The following is a 17,921-nucleotide window of genomic DNA, read 5'->3' as shown; positions in this document are numbered from 1 at the left end:
ACCCGGCGTCTCGGATAGCTGCAGCTGTTCAGGAGCCAATTATTAAGCCTTTCCTCCCTGCCATCTTTTGGCGCTTCAAATGATATGTCTGTAAGCTTTTGCTTTTCTTTTCCTTGTTTTTGTAAAACTTTGGTAGGTTGCGTTTTGGCTTATCCCTATGGGGACGGCCGTCGTCTGTATTCTCCTCAATTGTAACCTGTTGTCATTTTTAATAAGAGTTTGCTTATTTTGCTGATCGAGTCCATTTCGTTTCACAAATTAAGCATATGTGGTCGTTGGTCAATGGTCGATACAAAACACAATTTATACTTCACAAACAACTCTACAATTAGTAAAGAGGTAAGTAAAGGTCGGATCCCAAGGGACGGGTATTGAAATGAGAATTCTATTGTAACTAGTAGTGTCTAAGGGGTGTCACAATTTGGGTTGATGTAGAAGGTTACTAAACTAAAATAGCAATGAAAATAAACTAACAAGGTAAATAAAATAAGGGGTGTAAACAATTGATTAAAGGCACTAGGGTGTCATGGGTTCATAGGGCATTCATGGGATATGATCATACAAACATGTTCTCAAATTATAAGCAAGCAATTATTGTTGTGATGGATTTAGTTGGGTTATATCTTACAATCCTAGGAAAGTTTGGGTCCCGGAGCCGAATCGATTAGATTGTACAACACCTACAAGTCGACTTAATCTTTCCTACTCAACACATGCATGGTCTAACAAGACTCGAGTTGGGTTATGTCTTACAAGTCAAGTTGAAAGGATAGAAGATGATAGTAAATGCAAGGATTCATAGGCTTAGCATTTCATCAAATATAACATGTGCATGTATTAAGATCAAAACAAGCAAGCAAATAAGATATGAAAGCATATTAATTTAAGCATGAATCATTCCCCATGTTGGTTTCCCTAATCACCCATTAAACCCTAGCTAAGAGACTACTCACTCATTATCATATTGATCATGCTAGAAAGGTTGTCAATCATACTAACATAATGAAACATGATGAATAAATGAAAGTAATTAGCAATAATTAAAAAGGGATTAAGAGATTATACCTACTAATGATTCCAATAATAAAGCAAGAATAATAGAAGTACTTGAATCCTAGATTGAGAGGTTGTCAATCTCCCAATAATAACCCAAATAATCTTCAATTACCCAAAATAAAGTAAGAACAAGAGAGAGATTAAAGAACTAAAACTTGGATTAAAACTTGATTAATATTTGATTACAATATTGAAGAGAGATTTGATTAATATTAACTACACTAATTATTGATAAGAAGAACATGCTCCTCTAATTAGACTAATGGGGTATTTATAGTGAAAATTAGGGAGGATGCATTAGGGTTAACTAAGGGCTAAACTAGTAATTACACTTTTTAAGTTGAGCAAGGAGACTCGGTATTCTCCGAGAGAAGGGCTTCTCTTATCGTGGCTTGAAGAATGAAAACGTCTTTGTCATTGAAATCCGTGCGGATGGGAGTCGGGACGGCCGGATCTGGGCTGGAGAATCCGAGCGGATCCTTGGGCAAGACGCTCGGATTGGCGAGGGGGAATCCGAGCGGATTCCTTTGAGGGACGCTCGGATTGGGCTTGGGCGGACGGACGGATTGTGTACAATCCGTTCGGATTGTCTGGCAGCATCTTTTCTTCTTCTTTTCTTCCCTTTTCTTCATGAATTCCTTGGGGATTTCCTTGGGGACTCAAGGATCCTTTTCTCAACATTGCTCTTCTACTATGCTATGTACAAAGGCCTTCTAGTCTTGTCTCTCCTTGATGCTTGGTCATTGAATACAATCAATTTAGCCTCGTTTTGCCATGAAAATGCAAGATTCTTACTCCTTTTCTACCAAGGGATCAAAATCTCAAAGAATATGCAAAACAAAGAACTAAAGATAAGAAATGACCCAAATAGCCACTAAAAAGCATGAAAACAATGGTAATTCGGAGGCTAAATATGCGCCAATTATGGTCACATCAAATATCCCCAAACCGAACCTTTGCTCGTCCCGAGTAAAAAGGTGACAAAGACTAGGACCAATACTAACCTAACCTAATAATAATAGCCGATATGAGACAATTAGCGGGTCTCACTCCGCCCCTTCAACTCACAACAAGACAACCATGAGGTAGGATGCCTTCTTGCAAGGCAAGGTGGGTCTTGCCAAAATGGCGACACATCCAAACATTAAGCACACAAAAATCACATAATGGATGCATCTACAAAAAGAATAGCCACTTTCCTCATCTAAGTGGCGGAAATTATCTACAAGGGAAGCAATTCAAGGGTACACAATCCTTCATAGATGCAATTTGTTCAAACTACTAAGCCTAGAAGGATACCAATAAATCACCTCCAAAAGGTGTCAAGCTAGGGTACCTTTGTCCTCAATCGTTAAATGCTTTTGTCAAGAGTAGACTCCCTATGGTGTTAGAAACACTGGAGGATCGCGGAATTCCCCCTCTTGCCTAGACAAGAAGAAGGGTCGTCCCCTCTCTACCATGCACAAAAATGGATACGATGGATAAAGGGATCGATAGATATTTGAGTTTCACTTTGGGAGTTTGCTTTCATTTTTGTTTTCCCCCCAATTTCATTGGCATTTGACATTTGAGAACACTTTCTTTGCCATTTCTTTTGATTTTTGGCATTTTCAACACTTGACAACTTTTTGCATTTCTTTTTGAACATTTTCAAAGTCACCCCAATTAGTAACGAGGGTGCCTTGTATTTGAAGCTTAGGAGTTCTATTTTTGCTCCTCTTTTCATTTGATGCATTTTTGCAAACTTTCTTTCACTTTTCATTTCATTGAACTCAAATTTAAACAATTTGTTTTTGTGCCCATTCCCTTTGATGACAAAAATGTGGTAGAACAGGGATGAATGATAGAAGTATGCATGGTTTCAAGGGTCACCTTGGAATAAACGGTAGCCAAGGAGTTATCACACCACAAGGTACTATTGACTAGGCCTTAAACCATGGGTCAAAGGATACTAGCATGACACATCCTAGGGTGTTTTACAAGTATTCTAACAAGCAAAGTCTTAAGAATATAAAGCATCTACTAGGGCCTATATACACTTGTAAAGCTTCCCAAATAGACGGTTTCGCAAAATTTTTCTAACATGCAAACTACATGCCATGATGCAACTAACATATAAACATCCTAATGCAAATGTTTCTACCAACTATTATGCCATATAAACTAAATGCAACTCTTAAGTTCACATTATTTATACCGCATCAATCAAAATAAAGCCACATAGTCATTAACATAAAGAGGAAAAAGGAGATTGGAAAGATCATACCATGCGGTCTTCAATATCCTCATGTCTCGGATGTGGCGTAGTCAATCAATGTGAAAAAGGATGGACAAACACAATATATACAAGACAATATATACAAAGGAAATGAACTTGTTTTTGGATTTTTCAATTTTTCAATTTTTATGATTTTTTTGAAATTTTTCAATTTTTATGGTTTTTGAATAAAAGTTAAGTGTTAGAATTCCCATCCCCACACTAATATGGGCATTGTCCTCAATGGCCAAAATGATGGAAATTATGCAAAATGATGCATGATTTCTATACTAAATGCAATTCTACATTAAGCTATACTACATGATGCATGGTTTTTGTTATGACGGAGAGGATAATTTAGATTACCTCCCGTTGTGTATGCATTAACTTCCCCAAACCGAATAAGACACTATTGCTAATGTCAAAGCATGGGTATAGTTCATGCACACACTATGCTATGCATGAAACTAGATTGTCATTTTGGATTTTCAAAAATGGGAACAATAAAGAACACCTCAAAGGAACCGAGGTGTGAGTCCTTTGATGTTGCTAGGACTAAACCAACAATGATCAAAATGAAATAAAATACAAAGAGATATAGACAAACCATGGGAGTGTAGGAGTCTCCAAGGCTAGTCTTCCATCATGCTATTATCATCACCACTTCCCTCATGAGAAGCGGTCACATTGCCACTTTCCTTGGCACTTTCTTCATCACTTTCTCCATCATCTTGCTCATCATTATCTTCACCATCTCTTTCTTCATCTCCACTTGCTTCTTCCTCAATATTATCATCAATTTCTTCACCATTTCCAACAACCTCATTGTCTTCCACCACGTCCCTTGATGCACCCGGAAATAAGGCTTCTCTATCCGCGCAACTAGGCAAAGGACAAGATGGATCAAGGAGTCCTTGCCTAGCTAGATGTAGGAGGGGAGGATATTGAGCCAAATATGCATTCTTCCGATCTTCATAAGCTTGCTTGTGCATGGCTTGCATAAGAAGAGTGACATAGTCTTTTCCAATTTCAACTCCTTGCGGTTTGAACTCTTCATACACAAAGGGGTAAGGTGGTATAACAATGGAAGAGGAGGGAGTTTCATGATCACCCTTTTGTTGTTGAATGATGTACTCGGCTTCTTCGGATATGGGAAGTAAATAGTTGGTCCGGTGGACACTAAGACGGCAAATCTTTGCGGGTAAAGCGAATGATCGAGCCTCACTAGTAAGCCACCCATACTTGGTATCAAGGGGATTGTGAGCAACCCACTTGAACTTGTTAATCAAGATGGACATATCAATAAGATGACCACCATCCTTAGCCTTGTACTTGCTATCCTTATTGAAATTAGGATCAAAGTGCTTGGCTAGGACCGTGACAAGGCCGCCATTAACAATAACGGTTTGGCCCTTCTTCCCACTATCTACATGGAGCCATCTATCAACCAATAGCCTCAAAGAATTGTAAGGCTTGGTGTTAATTCTTCCAATATTCAAAGTTGATTCAAGGAGAATAAAATCGAGTCCCGTGAAATGATTGGTGTCTTTCCTAGCAATTATGGTATTTCCCACAACCTTGTGCCATATTCTTATGCCCGGATGATGGACCAAAAGAGCACGACAAGCATGAAAATCTTCAAATTTCTTCCCGGAGATTGCCTCCCAAAGAGGCTCGGGATCATACTTCCCATATTGCTTATAAAATTTATGTTCATCGCTAAGGCCCAAAATTTCACCCAATTCCGGAAAGGTAATGCGTCTACTAGTGTTAGCTAGACGAAACTCAATATTTTCCCTATTCTCAATTTTTGTCACTTTTAAAGAACTTAAGAATTCCAAGACAAGGGAGGGGTATGTTACTTCCTTCATTTCAAACAATTTCTTCAAACCCATGGCATTGAAAAAGACTCTTGTTTGTTCAAGAACACCCAACTTCTCTAAGGCATCTTGACAAATGAATTTGGTGGATTGGATTTGTTTCATAGCAAACTTGACAAATGTATTTCTATGGGTATCGGAAATGAATGTTACCTCCGGAAAATGCAAGAGTTGATCGATTACCGGAGTAGAAGGTGATGCTTCCATAGGAATTTGTTGTTGTTGTTGCACTACCAAGTTTGGTGTTGATACCACCATTGCCAAAGCTTTCTTTGCTTGTAGAGCTTTTTGCCTTTGAGAGAGAGCCTTTGCTTTTGGTGCCTTTGTTGCCTTTGTTGCTCCCTTTGTTCTTGCCATTTGATGAACTAACCAAGTAAAGAGTCAAAAATCTTCAATTTGTAGAATGCCCAAATCGATTTTGAAGGTGAAAGGCTTTGCCTTTATGAGAACAAAAATCGATTCAAAGGTTGAAGAATTTGTTCTTGGTTTTGATTGTTAATGAAGATGGAGTGATTGATTTGTTGTTTGAAAGATGGTTTGATTTGATTTTGGTGGATTTTGTTGAGGGTTTTTGTTTTTGAGATGGAGAGGATGAGGGTTTTGATGTTATGGGTAGTGTTTATGAATGAATGAATGAATGAATGAAGGTGGGGTGGGTATTTAAAGAATTCGACAATTTTAGGACGCAGGGACAATCCGTGCGGATTGGGCGCAATCCGTGCGGATTCTACAGCTTCAAAATTTTCAAAATCCCGCCTAGAGACGGGCGGATTCTAGGGAATCCGCTCGGATTCTTCTGTTATGGGACGGGCGGATTTCGTGCGGGGACGGACGGATTTCAGTCCAGAGATTTTTCTTTGTTTTTCTTGACTTTGAGACGGGCGTCTTTTTCAAAAGACGGACGGATTCTGTGAGACGGGCGTCTTTCCAGAAATCCGCTCGGATTCTTTGACAGTCAAGAAATTTACAATTTCAACACAGCCCAAGACGGGCGTCTTCTTAGCAGGACGCTCGGATCTTCTTCAGACGGGCGGATTCTCAGGAATCCGCTCGGATTGGTCCTTGTGTACACGGATTCAGTTCCATCCGTGCACCAACGCATTCCCTTATCATTCTTTCTTTCTTTCTTTCAAATCTTGTGTTCTTCATTGTGGGGGCACTACTAAGGCATGAATAGCCTAGGCAATTGCCATCCCCACACTAAGGTAAAGCACTACACATCAATTAAAATTATTAGTCCCTCCCTCACTTCTCTCTTACATGACAATTATTTTGATCAAAGTAAAAATAAATCCAAAAATGACAAAAATGCAATACAAAAATTGAAATGTAAGTTAGGGAGTTAGAAATATTTACAAGTGGTGGTTTAGGGAGGACTCCACCAAACTCTCATTCTTGATGAGATGTCAAGGGGGCATGTTCAAGGTGTTGTTGATGTTGCTCAACACCTTGAAGAAGTAATCAAAAGCTTGTTCATTGTTATGGTAGAGGTCCTCAATAGACCGTGGCCCTTGTTGTTGATCATGATCGATAGCATGCCCAATGTAGGGATTAAAGATCCCTTCAAATTCGTCGTCCCAAAGACCACAAACTTCATTGAGTTGATCATTGAAAATCTCTTGCTTAGATGGAGACAACTCTCCCAATTTCTTCTCTTGGCCAATGAGGCCATCATCTTCTTCCTTGGTTGATTTTGATGAGCTTTGCAAGCTCTCCTTGTCACAATTCACTTGCTCTTTGAATGGAGCATCTTCAACTTTCTTCCTCCATTGGAGTTCCGATTTCTTCCTTTCATCCTTCCGGCTATAATGATCAATCATAAAACATGGCTCATGCAAACGAGGAGCTCTCATGGTTTTGTCAAGATTAAAAGTTATGCTTTCATCTCCCACTTCTAGAGTGAGCTCTCCATGTTTCACATCAATCACCGCACCCGCGGTGTGTAGGAAAGGTCTTCCTAAGATGATTGGAATGTTGGAATCTTCCTCCATATCAACAATGACAAAGTCCACCGGGATGAAAAACTTCCCAATTCGCACGGGGACATCTTCCCATATCCCTAATGGTGTCTTCATCGATCTATCGGCCATTTGAAGAGTGATATTGGTGCATTTAAGCTCTCCCATTCCCAACCTTTTACTCACCGAGTACGGCATGACACTCACACTAGCCCCTAGATCACATAAGGCTTTGTTGATCGTTGTGTCGCCAATGGTACACGGTATTGAGAAGCTTCCCGGATCCTTTAACTTTGGAGGTGAACTCCCTTGAAGTATTGCACTACTCACCTTAGTGAAGGCGATAGTCTCAAGTTTCCGGATCGACTTCTTCTTTGTGAGGATATCTTTCATGTACTTTGCATAGGCCGGAACGTGATTGATTAATTCCGTGAAAGGAATTGAGACTTCTAAGTTCTTCACAATTTCCATGAACTTTCCAAGTTGATCATCAAATTTGGGCTTGGCTTGACGACTTGGAAAAGGAAGTCTAATCACAATGGGCTCCTTCTCTTTGGCTTTGTCTTCATTTTCCTTTGAACTTTCTTCCTTTTATGATTCCCCTTCTTTGGGACCTTGCACCACAACTTCATTCTCATTAGCTCTCACAACTTCATCCTCAACTTGCTTCTTCGGTGCTTCATATCTTGTACCACTTCTCAAGTGAATGGCACTAACCGTTTCATGTCTAGGGGGATTACTTTGAGGTGGTAATTGCCCCTTTTGTATTTGTGAGCTTGAAGATGCTAGTTGGGTCAATTGTGTTTCCAACATCTTGGTGTGAGCTAGAATGTTGTTGATGGTGGTGTCTTTTGCTTGGCTATCTTTTTGCATTTGGGTGAAAAATTCTTGTTGATTCTTTTGCATTTGGAGGACCGCTTTTTGGACATCAAAACCTTGGTCATTGTGGTGATTGTATGGATTTTGATTTTGGTAGCCTTGGTTTTGATTGTAAAAGGGTCTTTGATTTTGATTTCTCATGGGTGGTGGAGTGTATGTTGTTTGAGGGTTTTGAACATTTTGGCTTTTGTATGAGAGATTTGGATGGAACTTGGTGTTTTCATTGTAAAAATTTGAGTAAGGGGTACCACTTTTGTAAGCTTGGAAAGCATTAACTTGTTTGGTTGTTCCCCTACATTCACTTGAGTCATGACCCAAGGTTCCACAATTCTCACATATCCCGCTTGGGATTGATGAGGATGCCGTCATGGCATTGACATGATGCTTTGACGATTTTAAGTTTTCCTCAAGTCTAGCCATAGCTTGTTCAAACTTCAAGTTGATTGTGTCAATGTGAGCACTAAGTTGAGCACCCAATTGAGTAACGGTGTCCACTTCATACTTTCCTCCTCTAGTAGCCTTGCGAGGCCTACTATATTGTGAATTATGGACCGCCATTTCCTCAATCTTGTTCCATGTTTGATTGTCATCAACTTCGGTGAACATTCCATTTGATCCCATATTGAGAATGTTCCTTGAATCTTCATATAAACCATTCCAAAATTGTTGCACCAAAAACCATTCGCTAAGTCCATGGTGAGGACATGAGCGACAAATACCTTTGAACCGCTCCCAAGCTTCATACAAAGATTCTTCATCCCTTTGCTTAAAACCCGTAATTTGAGCTCTTAGCATATTGGTCTTTTCCGGTGGGTAGAATTTTTTGTAGAAAGCTAGAGCTAGCTTCTTCCAAGAATCTATTCCAAGGGTGGCCTTATCAAGGCCCTTCAACCATTGCTTTGCGGTGCCGATTAACGAAAAAGAAAATAAGACCCATCTTATTTGGTCTTGAGTCACGCCCGTTTGAGAGATAGCTTCACAATAATCGCAAAAGGTTTCCATATGAGAATGAGGGTCCTCACTAGGCATTCCCCCGAATTAGCTCCTCTCAACTAGTTGGATGAAGGCGGACTTGGCAATAAAGTTTCCGGTAAGATGTTGTGGGGTAGGAGTACCATTTGGTAAATCCTCCTCGGTGGGTATAGAGTGTGACGAGAATTTAGGCATTGTAGGTGGATTTTGTGTGGTATTGTTTAATGGGTTCTCTTCTCCTTCTATTGCGAAAGGATTGACAAACTCACTAGTGGGTTGAACAACTTCACCAACACCTCCCAAATTCCTCCTAACAAGTCTCCTATTATTCGTCAAGGTTCTTTCGATTTCACGGTCAAAAGGTAACAAATCTCTTTGTAACCTTCTAGACATGTAAAATATCAAACAACTCGAAAACAATTAGAACAAACCTTGAGGAGTTTTACTTCCCCAAGGTGAAAAAGACACAACTAAAAACAATAAAAGAAATCTTAAATCAATTAAACACCGTCCCCTTAACGGCGCCATTTTTGATCGAGTCCATTTCGTTTCACAAATTAAGCATATGTGGTCGTTGGTCAATGGTCGATACAAAACACAATTTATACTTCACAAACAACTCTACAATTAGTAAAGAGGTAAGTAAAGGTCGGATCCCAAGGGACGGGTATTGAAATGAGAATTCTATTGTAACTAGTAGTGTTTAAGGGGTGTCACAATTTGGGTTGATGTAGAAGGTTACTAAACTAAAATAGCAATGAAAATAAACTAACAAGGTAAATAAAATAAGGGGTGTAAACAATTGATTAAAGGCACTAGGGTGTCATGGGTTCATAGGGGATTCATGGGATATGATCATACAAACATGTTCTCAAATTATAAGCAAGCAATTATTGTTGTGATGGATTGAGTTGGGTTATATCTTACAATCCTAGGAAAGTTTGGGTCCGGAGCCGAATCGATTAGATTGTACAACACCTACAAGTCGACTTAATCTTTCCTACTCAACACATGCATGGTCTAACAAGACTCGAGTTGGGTTATGTCTTACAAGTCAAGTTGAAAGGATAGAAGATGATAGTAAATGAAAGGATTCATAGGCTTAGCATTTCATCAAATATAACATGTGCATGTATTAAGATCAAAACAAGCAAGCAAATAAGATATGAAAGCATATTAATTTAAGCATGAATCATTCCCCATGTTGGTTTCCCCTAATCACCCATTAAACCCTAGCTAAGAGACTACTCACTCATTATCATATTGATCATGCTAGAAAGGTTGTCAATCATACTAACATAATGAAACATGATGAATAAATGAAAGTAATTAGCAATAATTAAAAAGGGATTAAGAGATTATACCTACTAATGATTCCAATAATAAAGCAAGAATAATAGAAGTACTTGAATCCTAGATTGAGAGGTTGTCAATCTCCCAATAATAACCCAAATAATCTTCAATTACCCAAAATAAAGTAAGAACAAGAGAGAGATTAAAGAACTAAAACTTGGATTAAAACTTGATTAATATTTGATTACAATATTGAAGAGAGATTTGATTAATATTAACTACACTAATTATTGATAAGAAGAACATGCTCCTCTAATTAGACTAATGGGGTATTTATAGTGAAAATTAGGGAGGATGCATTAGGGTTAACTAAGGGCTAAACTAGTAATTACACTTTTTAAGTTGAGCAAGGAGACTCCGGTATTCTCCGAGAGAAGGGCTTCTCTAATCGTAGCTTGAAGAATGAAAACGTCTTTGTCATCGAAATCCGTGCGGATGGGAGTCGGGACGGCCGGATCTGGGCGGAGAATCCGAGCGGATCCTTGGGCAAGACGCTCGGATTGGCGAGGGGGAATCCGGGCGGATTCCTTTGAGGGACGCTCGGATTGGGCTTGGGCGGACGGACGGATTGTGTACAATCCGTTCGGATTGTCTGGCAGCATCTTTTCTTCTTCTTTTCTTCCCTTTTTCTTCATGAATTCCTTGGGGATTTCCTTGGGGACTCAAGGATCCTTTTCTCAACATTGCTCTTCTACTATGCTATGTACAAAGGCCTTCTAGTCTTGTCTCTCCTTGATGCTTGGTCATTGAATACAATCAATTTAGCCTCGTTTTGCCATGAAAATGCAAGATTCTTACTCCTTTCCTACCAAGGGATCAAAATCTCAAAGAATATGCAAAACAAAGAACTAAAGATAAGAAATAACCCAAATAGGCACTAAAAAGCATGAAAACAATGGTAATTCGGGGCTATATATGCGCCACTTATGGTCACATCATTTGCCTCTGGCTTGGCCGAGGTCTTTTCTTGTCTTCGTCTGAGTTGTCTTCTTACGTTATTAATTGAGCGCTTCTTTTGTTTCTGCCTCGGCCTGGCCGAGGCAGTTTAGAGTGCGTATCTCAACTGTGTTTAACGTTTCTAAGGCATGTTGATCGCTTTCGCAGTATCAATCTATTTGTAGTAGTTTGCCGTGACGTCGCTACGATAGTGATGTAGTGGCGTCTACCTCTTGGAGTGACTGCCGTGGCGTCTACCTCTTGGGGTGACTGCCGTGGCGTCTACTTCTTGGAGTGACTGCCGTGGCGTCTACTTCTTGATAGTGACTGCCGTGGCGTCTACCTCTTGGGGTGACTGCCGTGGCGTCTACTTCTTGGGGTGACTGCCGTGGCGTCTATTTCTTGATAGTGACTGCCGTGGCTTCTACCTCTTGGAGTGATTGCGTGGCGTCTACCTCTTGGGGTGATCTGCCGTGGCGTCTACTTCTTGGGGTGACTGCCGTGGCGTCTGCTTCTTGATAGTGACTATGGGGGGGAAATGAACACTTTGATGGAAAACTTGGACGATTCTTCATTAGACATAAACATGCGTCGGGGTGCCCACAGTTGTCTTGGGCACCTCCGCTGTTATACAAAGTATTTCCCGAGATTGTCAGTGTTCCAATGGCTCATCAAAGACACACCCTCCATGTCTGTCAGCCGGTATGTACCCGGCCTCATTTCTTCAACCACTTTGTAGGGACCTTCCCAGTTAGCCGTCAGTTGCATCCATGAGGTCGCCCTCCTGTTGTAGGGATGGGCTTTTCCCCTTCTCTGACTTCTTTGCCACTTTGAGGGATTGCATGTTGCACCCTCTAGCAGATATCTGGATGTTGACCACCTCGTCCTTCTCGTCCTTGGAGACGAGCCTATGCGCTTCCCCCCGGTCCGAGACATACATCAGTGTCAGGGCCCGGATGGACATCACTGCGTCGGCCTCGCTCAGAGTGACTCGGCCTATGAGAACGTTGTAGGCGGACGAGCCGTCAATGACCACGAACTCAACTACGACATTCTTAGCCGCATCTCCCTCGCCGAACATCACCGGCAATCGATCAACCCGGGGCACCGGCCGGCCGGAAAAAGCGTACAACGGATTGGTGCAGGGGCTCAAGTCTTCAACCTTCAGACCGAGGTTGAGAAAGCACTCCCTGAACATGATGTTCGTGTAGGCGCCTGTGTCAATCAGGCACCTCTTGACTAGGTGGTTGGATATGTCCAAGTGGACTACAAGTGGGTCGCTGTGAGGGGCGATGACTCCCTCGTAGTCCTTCTTCCCAACAGTCATATCAGGGACGTTGGAAGCGGGGATCGCTGTTTTGGGCACAAAGTTGATGGCCTGATACAGCTCGTTCAGGTGCCGTTTGTGCCCATGAGCGGACCCGCCGTTCTCGTTGCCCCCGATGACAACATGGATAACTCCTATCCGTTCAAAGACGGATTTCTTATTTGAACCGCCGGCATCAGTCTTTTGGCCTTTGGCAACATACTTGCAGAGGCTCCCCTTCCGGATTAGCTCTTCAATGGCATTCTTTAGATGCCGGCAGTTGTCGATAAGGTGCCGGTGTGGCGTGGTACTCACGATCTTGGCTCGTGTCACCGTCCCCTTCGGCTGGGGGCCTTTCCCACTTTTGGCCCTCGTTCTTGCTCGGGCGAAGACCTCGGCGGCAGATACGACCGGGGGTGTGGCCATTGAACCGTTTCGGTAGTACGGTCCACGAACTCCCCGGCGCCCGCCGAGTTCTCGCTCTGGCGATCTGTCGACCGTGACCTATTGCATCACGGCGTCCTTCATCCGGATTGTCCTCCCGGCGGCTCTTTCTCTCGAGTGCCGGCCTCGCTGGGGCCTACCCAGGTTTTGTGATAGTCCTCCACCTTTATGGCTTGGTCGGCCATCTTCTTGGCGGAGTCTAAGTTCAGCCGCCGCACTTGATGAGCTCGTTTTTAAGTCTCCTCTTGGGAGGCCTTTCATCGATGCGAAGGCCGCGATTCATTGTTCGACTCACGAATCTGCTTGAACCTTGGCGTCGAACCTCTTCACATAACTCCGGAGAGACTCGCCTCCCTCTGTCGATAGTCGGGAGGTCGATGTCTCGACAACCCTCCTCTTATTGCAAGAATCTTGGGCTAGGAATGTGTCCCTTAGGTCGGCATAATAAAGATATCGACCCATCGGGTAGCCCCTTGTACCAACTTTGTGCCATCCCCTGCAGAGTCGTAGGGAAGACTCAGCACCAAACCTCATCAGGTTGCTCCCACACCGACATGTGAGACTCGAAAGCCTCGGCGTGGTCGGTTGGGTCGCCTTCTCCTTTGTAAGATATGGGTGGCAACTTTAGCTTAGGCGCACCAGGGACCTCTAGGACGTAGGCATCGAGGGGGTGGTCGACCACGTGTCGAATGACACGCGGCGATCGGCTCCTCATATTCTTGGTCCGGCTCCTCTCCCCGTGGCGGGAAGGGCTTCTTCTCGGACTCGGTCGGTCGGGCTTCTTCTCAGGACTGCGGTCGGTCGGACTTCTTCTCCGACTCGGTGAGTCGGACTTCTTTCACTTCTGCGGGGCAGGCCTCGTCGGTCTGCGGCGACACCGTCCTCCCGCGGGTGCGGGAAGGACTCGTGTCTACCACTAGCACTGGGCTCCCGGCGTCTTGACAGGCCAGCTTCCTCCGGTGCTCGTTCAAGTCTCTTGGAGTCACATTCAGGCCCTGGTCTCTCGGGACGGGTTCCGCCGCACTTGTCGGTGTGTGAGTGTGTGAGCGGCGTACTACCAATTAGGTCCAGGAGTAGCCGGCTTTTCTTTGCATCAACCACATGTCCCATGATGGTGACCTGGTCGGCGGCGTGGCGTGTCTGGTATTCTGGCATCCCGTACTCGGTTGAATTACCCGGCCGGTGGAGGGTGCATGCAACCCCAGGCAATTGTGGACGGTATCATCTTGGTAGAATTCGGTTTCGTCAGTCACGAATACCTCTTGTTGTTTTGACATCTTCTTAGCTTTTTGGGTGGGTTTTTGTTTTGTGTTTTTTTTTTGTTTGGGAATGAATGTGACTAGCTTTTAGTATCTTTTTCCCCACAGACGGCGCCAATTGTTCCGGGTGTAATTCCAGAGCAGTTATTTTTTACCACCCTTGCTTGTAGAATGACGTCTTTGGTTGAATCCTCCTCGCGGTCTCCTGAAACGATGAACAAACTGAGGGCTCGGCTTTGGACCGAGCGAACTCACTACGACGCTCAAGTCAGTAAACTTAAAGAGATAAGTTGTTGTTACTTGGCGAAGTATATATTGTAGAGAGATAAGGAAGATATTACCAGATGAATAGTGATTCTTAGGTTAAGTTGTGGATCCTCTCCTCAATGAGGGTTGAGGAGTATTTATAGACTTTTACCTTTTGTCACGTAGTGGCCAAGTGGCCAAGTGGCTAGTAGGTGGAAAGACTTATCTACCCTCGGCCGAGGGACCCATGGCAGGCCGGCGGGCTTTGTTGACTCGCCGCCGAGGGGTCTTGGATATGAGTTCGCGGATGTGTGCCCCGGCTGGCTAGTTGCCCCAGCCGGGACCTAAGAGACAGGCCGACAGGCTGCGTCAGTTAGACTGTCTAAGTCGTTGACTTGCTTGTGGATATCTTTGACCTTGCTCAATGTGTTGACTCGGTCAGCAGGTGCGGAATATGCCCATCAAGTAGTTTACCTTAAAATTGATTACTAACACTCATATATTACATTAATAATTTTAGTAATCTTTTATGAACAATTTGAATCAAAAATCTCAAGTTTTTGATGAAGAAAAGGATGAATATGTGTGAGAGAGAGAAAGAGCTTTGCATGTAAATGAATACAAGTGAATTAAAGAGAATAAAATTCTCTCTATCCTATTTACAAAACCGGTGGAGGGAGTATTATATGACCAATGCATGGTCTTTACTTTTACTTTTGTTCTTATTAAGTAAAGTAGGTGTAAGACTTCCCTACATTATAGGTAATCATAGTGTTTTATTTATCCATTAAATAAAACACCCACTCACCCATACTACCTCCAATATTTCGGTCATATGATATAAAATGGACCTCCATATTATTTTGTTAATTTGTCACTTGTCACACAATATGTCACATGTAGAAAGCTACATGTTATTAATTAATTTTAATGCACATTTATTACATAAATATCATTTTATAAATAAATTAAATTACATTCAACAAATTGACTAGTGATACTTGATCACATAAATAAAATGGGTCATGAAATTATAATTCACAACATCTTGTAATTATAATTAACCATTCATCCTTATTTCTATCGTTTCTCAAACAATAAAAAATTTTAGTAATAAAGCATTTTATTACCAAAATAAATCTTATTTAATCTCATTAAAATAAGAAATCAATATTCTCTCTCACAAATGAATTGTTCAATTTTAAGGAATTGAGCAACTTGTATCGTCATACAATTAATCAACTTTACAGATAAGGGCATCATCCTTTAGGTGTGACTTTAAGGGATCAACTGACCACCACCGTCCCACAACAGTAACGTCAAACTCTAGCAAGCGAATCGTTACCGATTAATGTTGATCAGTTGACTATTAAATGAATCATCCCTTACGTATGCTTAAAATGAGATTTAAATATGTGATCAATATGATCGACAATTTTGATCGCATTATTGTCGGAGTACACATATTTCAACATTGTCCATGTCATTGTGACTCGTTGTGTGAACTATTTCTCCGTGTTAATTAGGTATTGTGAGTTGTGTGAATTATTTGTCATTGTAATCGTGATACATTGTGTGAACCATTTGTCCTTTTTCATTATGCATTGTGACTCGTTGTATGAACCATTTATCCTTGTTCATTAGTTATTATGACTCGTTGTGTGAACCATTTGTCCTTGTCATTATGAATCATTGTGTGAACCATTTTTTTTTTTCATTAGTCATTGTGAATCGTTGTTTGAACCATTTCTCCTTGTTCATAAGTCATTGTGACTCATTGTGTGAACCATTTTTCCTTGTCATTGTGAACTATTTCTCCTTGTTCATTAGTTATTATGACTCGTTGTATGAACCATTTATCCTTGTTCATTAGTTATTATGACTCGTTGTGTGAACCATTTGTCCTCGTCACAATAACTCCTTATGCGAATCATTTATCCTTGTCATCGTGAGTCGTTGTGTGAACTATTTGTTCTATTTCGTTAGGCATTGTAACTCGTGTGACCCATTTATCCTTATCATTGTGACTCATTATGTGAATTTTTTGTCCATGTTCATTAGGCATTGTGACTCATTGTGCGAACCATTTGTCCTTGTTCATTAGTCATTGTGACTCGTTGTGTGAACCAATTGGTATTTGTCATTGTGACTCGTTGTGTAAACAATATGTCCTTGTTTCTTAGGCATTGTGACTCGTTTTGTGAACCATTTTGTCCATGTCATTGTGACTCATTGTGCGAACCATTCAACCTTGTCATTCTGACTCGTTGTGTGAAAACTATTTGTTTTTTGTTCGTTAGGCATTGTGACGCATGTGAACCATTTCTCCTTGTCATTGTGACTCATTTTGTGAACCATTTGTCCTTGTTCCTTAGGCATTGTGACTTGTTGTGTGAAACATTTGTCCTTGTCATTGTGACTCAGTGTGCAAACAATTAGTCCTTGTCATTGTGACTTAGTGTGCGAACCATTTCTCCTTGTTCATTAGTCATTGTGACTCGTTATGTGAACCATTTGTCCATGTCATTATGACTCGTTGTGTGAACTATTTCTCCGTGTTAATGAGGTATTGTGAGTCGTGTGAATTATTTGTCATTGTAATCGTGATACATTGTGTGAACCATTTGTCCTTTTTCATTAGGCATTCTGACTCGTTGTATGAACCATTTATCCTTGTTCATTAGTTATTATGACTCGTTGTGTGAACCATTTGTCCTTGTCATTATGAATCGTTGTGTGAACCATTTGTTCTTTTTCATTAGTCATTGTGAATCGTTGTTTGAACCATTTCTCCTTCCTCATAAGTTATTGTGACTCATTTTGTGAACCATTTTTCCTTGTCATTGTGAACCATTTCTCCTTGTTCATTAGTTATTGTGACTATTTGTATGAACCCTTTGTCATTGTGAGACTTATTATGTGAACCATTTGTCCTTGTTACTTAGGCATTGTGACTCATTGTGTGAACCATTTGTCCGCGTCACAATAACTCCTTATGCGAACCATTTATCCTTGTCATCGTGAGCCGTTGTGTGAACTATTTGTTCTATTTCGTTAGGCATTGTAACACGTGTGAACCATTTATCCATATCATTGTGACCAATTATTTGAATTTTTTGTCTATGTTCATTTGCCATTGTGACTCATTGTGCGAACCATTTGTCCTTGTTCATTTGTCATTGTGACTCGTTGTTTGAACGATATGTCCTTGTTTCTTAGGCATTATGACTCGTTTTGTGAACCATTTGTCCATGTCATTATGACTCATTGTGTTAACCATTCAACCTTGTCATTCTGAGTCATTGTGTGAACTATTTGTTTTTGTTCATTAGGCATTGTGACGCATGTGAAACATTTGTCCTTGTCATTGTGACT

General features: G+C 41.4%; 1 non-coding gene across 1 annotated transcript; it reads left to right on the top strand.

The window, feature by feature from the left end:
• Positions 1 to 8,718: 8,718 nt before the first annotated feature.
• LOC141636966 (small nucleolar RNA R71) lies at positions 8,719 to 8,825 on the top strand. The gene has a single exon (XR_012541531.1). It is a non-coding gene; the product is annotated as a small nucleolar RNA R71 (small nucleolar RNA).
• Positions 8,826 to 17,921: the final 9,096 nt, after the last annotated feature.

This window comes from Silene latifolia, chromosome Y (assembly GCF_048544455.1).
Source record: "Silene latifolia isolate original U9 population chromosome Y, ASM4854445v1, whole genome shotgun sequence".
NCBI classification, from domain to species: domain Eukaryota; kingdom Viridiplantae; phylum Streptophyta; class Magnoliopsida; order Caryophyllales; family Caryophyllaceae; genus Silene; species Silene latifolia.
This window is presented reverse-complemented; position numbering and strand designations above follow the sequence as displayed.